The sequence below is a fragment of the Clupea harengus genome, chromosome 14 (assembly GCF_900700415.2).
Source record: "Clupea harengus chromosome 14, Ch_v2.0.2, whole genome shotgun sequence".
In the NCBI taxonomy this organism is placed as follows: Eukaryota; Metazoa; Chordata; class Actinopteri; order Clupeiformes; family Clupeidae; genus Clupea; species Clupea harengus.
Genome location: NC_045165.1, coordinates 29241374 through 29248382, shown reverse-complemented (window position 1 = coordinate 29248382; position 7009 = coordinate 29241374). Strand labels below are relative to the sequence as shown.

At 46.7% G+C, this 7009-nt stretch overlaps 1 pseudogene; it reads right to left on the bottom strand.

Annotated features, from left to right (window-relative positions):
* Positions 1-309: 309 nt before the first annotated feature.
* LOC116223617 lies at positions 310-4369 on the bottom strand (annotated as a pseudogene).
* Positions 4370-7009: the final 2640 nt, after the last annotated feature.

Here is a 7009-nt window from a genome sequence, read left to right as displayed (position 1 = left end):
CACTATATACTATAGACAGTAACATTCTGACAAACCATCCTGTATGCTTTAACTATCAAAATAATCTACATAAAATCATAACACTATTGACTATCTTAAAATAGTGTTCAGATGTAAACTTTTAACTGAGAAGAATAATTAGCCTATACATCAATGGCAATGTTTACAGGTGTTGTGCATTGTTTTGTTTTTTTACAAACATCAGAAAACAATAACTAGGAAGGTGGGTGGACTACCATCCTTCCAGTGAGTCCCAGAGCGCATTCTTGCTCTTGCTTAAGGGAGCTCACTCCTATTTCACAAAGTCTCTCAGGAACGCAGTCTCCTAGACATCAGCATTTCAGCTGGAGACAAGCCAGTTGTACTTTGGGGTGTAATCCTGTAATTGAACAGAAATCTTGCTATTTTTGTTTCCAAAGTATCTCCTTTTGTTTTCTTAATTCCTTGTTTGAACGTTTGCACGGCTCTTTCGGCTAGGCCATTTGATGCCGGGTGAAAGGGTGCAGATGTTATGTGCTGTATACCATTCTGTTTCAGAAATGATTCGAACTCTTGGCTTGTGAAGCATGTGCCATTGTCTGATACTATTGTCTGAGGCAGGCCATGTGTGCTAAAGCACTGTCTGAGTTTTTCAATGGTGACTTGGCTTGTTGCATTACTTGTTGGATACACATCAAGCCATTTTGAATGTGCATCGATAACGATAAGAAACATCCTGCCTAAGTGAGGGCCGGCATAATCAACATGCAATCTACTCCAGGGTGTCTCTGGCCACTCCCAGGGATGGAGAGGAGCTGCAGCTGGAGCCTTTCTGTTTTCCTGGCATGTGTGGCAGGACTGTACTTCTCTTTCTATGTCAGCATCCATACCTGGCCACCACATGTATGAACGTGCCAAGCCCTTCATCCTGGAGATGCCTGGGTGTGTGTAGTGTAGATGTTTTAAAAGGGTGGCCCTCCCCTTCTTTGGAACAACCACTCTCGCTCCCCAGAGCACACATCCATCTCTGACACTGAGTTCAAGCCTTCTCTGGCTGTAGGCCTTGAACATTGAAGCCACCTCTTTTGGCCAGCCATTCAAACACCACAACAGCACTTGTGATAATATTTCATCTTTCGCAGTCCACTGCTTCACTTGGGCTGTTGTGATTGGTGGGTCTTCCACCACATCCAGCATGAGGACCTGTCCTGTGTCATCCTCCTCTTCAGTGTGTGGCAGTGGTAGCCTGCTCAATGCGTCTGCGTTTGCGTGGTCTTTGCCTGGCTTGTACACCATATTGTATTCGTACGCTCTCAGAAGTATTGCCCACCGTTGCACTCTTGGTGACCCCATCTGTGGCACCGGCTTCTTTTCATGGAAAAGCGAGATCAATGGCTTGTGATCAGTGCTGATCGTGAATCTTCGTCCATAGATATACTTGTGAAATCGCTTGATTCCGAATATGATGGCTAACCCCTCCTTGTCGAGCTGTGAGTAACGCTTTTCAGCTGGTGTCAATGTGCGTGACATGAAGCCTATGGGCTTTTCACTTCCGTCTTCCATGATGTGTGACAGCACGGCGCCGACTCCGTACGGTGAGGCGTCGCATGCCAGCACAAGTTCTTTGTCTGCTGAATAGTGAGCCAGGACTTTTGCTGATTTCAGCAGCTGTTTAGACAAACAAAACGCATCTTCTTGTTCTTTCTTCCAAGTCCACTGAATGTCTTTTCTTAACAATCTGTGTAATGGTGCTAGGCGTGTGGCGAGATTAGGAAGGAACTTGTTATAGTAGTTTAAAAGGCCAAGATATGCTTTCAGCTCAGTCACTGTGGTTGGAGGTGGAGCTTCCTCGATGGCTGTTACCTTGCTTTGCACTGGGTGCAGGCCTTCAGCATCAATCTTGTGACCCAAGTACTCAACCTGGTCTTGCAAGAATGCACACTTGCTTCTGCGCAGTCGCAGTCCTGCCTCTTTCAGTCGTCTGAGTACCTCATCCAGCGTGCTCAGATGCTCTACAGTGTCTCTTCCAGTCAGTAAAATGTCGTCAAGGTAAACAGCTACTCTGGGCAGGCCTTGTAACAAACTCTCCATTGTTCTCTGAAATATGGCTGGAGCAGATGAGACTCCGAACGGGAGCCTATTGTAGGTGAAAAGGCCTCTGTGTGTGTTTATCGTTAGGTATTTCTTGGAGTCATCCTCCATCACGATCTGCTGATAGGCGTGGCTTAAATCAAGTTTGGAGAACCGTGTCCCTCTTGCCAGTGTATTGAACAGGTCTTCTACACGAGGAATAGGGTATTGCTCTAGTGAGGAGGCGCTGTTTACTGTTAGTTTGTAATCGCCACATATTCTAATGGAGCCGTCCGGCTTCAACACAGGAACAATTGGTGCCGCCCACTCAGCGTACTTGACAGGTGTTATGATGCCCTCTTTCAGGAGCCTATCTATCTCCTCTTCTACTTTCGCCCTCATGGCATACGGAACTGAGCGGGGCCTATAGAACTTTGGACGGGCCTCCGCAGACACACGGATTGTTGCCTTCATGCCTTTTAACATGCCTAGTTCTTTTTTGAAAACATCCTCATGCTTTGACAGTACTTCCTGTAGCTCATGTGCATCTGTTTTTACATGTTTGATTTCATCCCACTTGAGCTTCAAAGCCTCCAGCCAGCCTCTACCTAACAAGCTAGGTCCAGTGCCCTTCACCACCACTAGGGGCAATGTCTTCATTTGCTGAGCATAGTTCACTTTTACTTCAGAAACTCCCACTACTTTGATTTTCTCTCCAGTGTATGACTTCAGAGACATTTTACTTTCATTAATTTGGGGCGTTTATTTTCTTCCCACATCTCATTGAATTTCTTTTCATTCATAATGCTCACACTGCATCCTGTGTCTATTTCAAAGTTTACTTTCTTTTTATTCACTTCCATGTTGACTTCGAATGGTTTAATTCTCTGCATGGAAGTTTCTGTATTCAGGCATGCCAGTGTGAATGCTTCTTCGTCATCAGAGCTATCGTCATCATTTTGTCTCTCACACACGTTGTGTGACCTGTGTGGACGGGGTTGAGGGCGTGCGCGCCGCTCTGCTCTGTGTGCTTTGGTTTCACTGGGACGGGCATCATCTTTACTTTTATTCCTACAAGCCTTAGCGATGTGCCCTACTCTCCCACAAAAATGACACTTGGCATCTTTAAATTTACATTCGGCTGCACTGTGCCTTCCGTGACAACGATAACAATCTCTCTCTTTGTTTCTCCATTCTCCTCTTGTCTCTTTTCCCTCCGTTTTCATGCTGTTACATGCTACGGCCGCCTTTTGTAGGTCTTGGGCATTTTTACTTGCAGTTTCTGCAGCTACTGCTATCTTAAATGCTTTTTCAAACGTCAGGTCTATTTCGGAGAGCAGACGTCTTTGAATCCGGTCGTCATTCATACCGCACACAAGACGATCTCTTAACCTTTGCTCCAGTGTAGTGCCAAAGTTACAGTCATGAGCTAGTCGTCTGAGCTCCGCTACATATGCACTCACAGATTCCGTAGGCTGACGTGAACGCGAGTCAAACACATATCTCTGCACCATCTCGCTTGGTTTAGGATTGAAGTGCTCTTTCATTACTTGTGTTAACTGATCGAATGTTTTCGAAGATGGCTTATCTGGACTCACCAGGTTTCTCATGAGCTTGTACGTTGCTGGACCGACCACACTGATTAGGATAGCCCTCTGTTTCTCTCCATCATCGATCCCATTAGCTTCAAAAAACTGATCGAGAACCTCGCAGTACTCTTCCCAAGTCTGCTCTTTTGCATCAAAAGTTGACAGGGTGCCTATCATCATCGTAGTCATCTTTCCGTTTTGCTCGTTACCTCCAGTCCAATAGCACTTTGCACGTTCCTACCGTCTGCCACCTGCGGTCATCCCGACGCATCCGACTTTAATCAGGCACTTTTCTCCTCCATCCAGTATCCTCGTCGCCAATATGTGATAACGTAGTTTCCATTAAATGAGGATTCAATCCAGATGATCATGTTCAGTATTTAATATAAGAACTCGCAGAGGTTGTAGATAACGTACATCACTCAGGTTAGGTATCTGCTTAATCTACTGTCAATGTCTTGACCTCCAGGGTTAACTGTACCTCCTGATGGAGTGGGGTGGTATTGCAATAGTATCTATATGAACCAGATAATCACGATACCACAGGAAGATTTCAATAAAATACACACGTTACTCGGAGACACTGGCTGCCGCGGGAACATGCGTCCTCACTAAACAAACATGACACTGATATAAATATAATTATAAAAATTCAACGACCAGGTCTGCTAATCCATTCAAGAACAGAGCATACCTGGAACTAGAGTGAACAACAGTTCTCGAGGTCAGCGAAGGAGAAGAGGATCACAACACCAGGCTACAATAAAGGACGAAGTTAGTCCACAGTGTGATATAAAATATACGCAACTGGCTTAGAGGCGAAGAAAACCTACCGCGGGAGGAACAGAAAGCCACTCTTTTTTAACCATTAAAAAGTTTGACAAGTATAACTGGCAGATTTATGTGTACAACAATCCCATGAGATCGCAAGGTTCATCCAACAACATCAACTTAATGTAGTGGTCCACCTTTTACCATGTAAGCATTTCGGCCTTCTTGTGTTTCAGTACAAAGTCCCACTATGAAGATTGATGTTGATGTAGTGCAGCGACTCATCCTTCCGTGTTGTCTAGTGCTTCAGAATTGTGAGAGGCAACGTACTTTAGCCGGAAACCACCCGGAGTGACAGAGACTAGCAAGAGTGAGTGAGATCCAAATTGTGAAATCTTTTATAGGCATATGTATATATATATATATATATATATATACACACACACACACACACACACACACACACACACACACACACACACGTGTGAAGGATTCATTTGTCATCATAGAATAATCCTGGAAGGTCCTGCCTAGAAGCTGCTAAGGGCCCTAGAATTCTTCTGGAACATTCTGAACCACCATCTTTGGATGAAGAGCTCTCTGTGCAAAAGGCCGCCATGGCCACGCCGGCACCCTGCATGGAGCCCATGGTGGTTGGGTACACCTGCGGGTAAAGCCCCTGAAGGCCGCCATCTGCTGAGGTAGCTGTTGCTGCAGAGGGAGGAGAGTGGGAAGATGTGTGGCATCTGCTGGAAAACCTGCCTCGCCAGCGCCATCAGGTGGAAGTAGTAACTGGACACGTGGCCGCCGCCGCCGCCGCCGCCACCGCCACCGCCACCACCACCACCACCACCTCTGCTGCCACCACCACAGCTGCCACGGCCCATAAGCTGTTGCTGCTGTGGATGAGGAGGGCCGTGCTGCTGTTGCGGTGGGGGTAGTGGGTGTTGTTGATGCTAGTCGAGGCTGTTGCCACCACAGGTGCTGCTGTTGATGTACGAGGTGCTGTCACTCTGTGCCATGCTGTGCGTTAGGGCGGGGCTCGGGCTTGGGGCAGGTCCGGGGGTGTGGGTGGCGACCACCGCCGGCACCTGATTGGTTGAGGCATTCTGTGGACTCACCACAGCACCGGCCCCTATGCTAGGCATAATGGAGGAGGGGATGGGGAGGCTGTAAGATGGCGGCAGGCCCGAGGGGAGGCCCATGCACGGGGGCTTGGCGTGGGGGTCGGGGGAGAGGGGCATGGAGCCAATGGGGATGGACTCGGGGGTGCCGGGGTAAGCCGGCTGGAGGGGCGACGTGTACCTGGCGGGGGCGGCTGGGTTGATGCTGATGGCACCCACGGGGGTTGATGGGACACCGGGGCCCCCGAGCCGCTCTCGGATCCCGCTTAGCCATGTGTCATGGTGAAAAGAAATAAGGTGGCGGAGGTGAGCTGCAACATTCATTTCATTTTACGATGATTTCCTCAATAACATAGCGCAACTGTGGCATAAAGGAGAGTCAAACTGGAGATATGGCGATGGCGTACTCATTGAACATCGGCAGACAACATGCAACTGCCTCACACCAGTTTTTCTAATAGCAAGGGTAACCACACAACCATAAAACGGAAACAAACCCTCTTTCTCGATGTATGGACTCTTTAAAAACGTGTCCAGACTCAGAGAGATTTGTTTCGACATATTTTTCATGGAACGTTTGCATGGGTTTGTAGTATGAAGCAACAGTTTCTCATGAACACACCCTAACGTAATCGGCTGTCCACGGGGCACGTTCCAGCTGGGTGTGGCAGCGTGGGTTTGGTTGGGTTTCAGTGTCCTTTGAATTGAGAAATATCTTTCCAAAGAATTGTTTAAAAAAAAATGCTTTCCAAAGAACAGGTTTCACACAGCCTGTGTTAGAGAGCACTCTGTTCTCAGGCAACTTACCTAAGGAATCAAGAAAATAATTTTTGTCTGAATTTTAGGTATGTGTTTTTTTATTACCAAGACAAAATGAATTGATTAATTATAACTTATAACTTTCAGAGTTTAGAACCAACAAACTATATTGGTTCTTCCAATCAGTTTTGAGCTGATTAGGTGGTTAGGCCAAGACTAGTTCTGATTGCAGTTGACCTGGTAATGTTCAAAAAGGTGCTTAACTGCAGGTCTGTTCTCATAAAGGCATAAAGAATAATGCAATGTGATAATGGTGTGAAAATGTAAGGTTACACACCAAAGCTATATTAAGTAAAACTGTGGTAACCCTTGGCAAATCCAGAGGGCAGACCAGTGGCGTAACGTAGTTACGACGGGCCCAGGTGCAGGCTATTATGACAGGCTCTAGTCAGTGGCGTAAGGCAGTGGTTCCCAAACATTTTACAGTCCCGTACCCCTTCAGGCATTAAATCTCCAGCTACGTACCCCCCTGTTTTTTTTTCATGTTTGTAACCGTCGCCGCCACTCCCCCTCCCCCCGTGCACATATTCAGCCTATAACACTTGAAACTGTCATGGTAGGTCACTAACCTATCTGCAGCTATTTTTGCCAGTGTAATTATTTCGCTGAATATGGGTGTACATCTGTATTTTTGGCAATACGACTTTTCGGCTATTC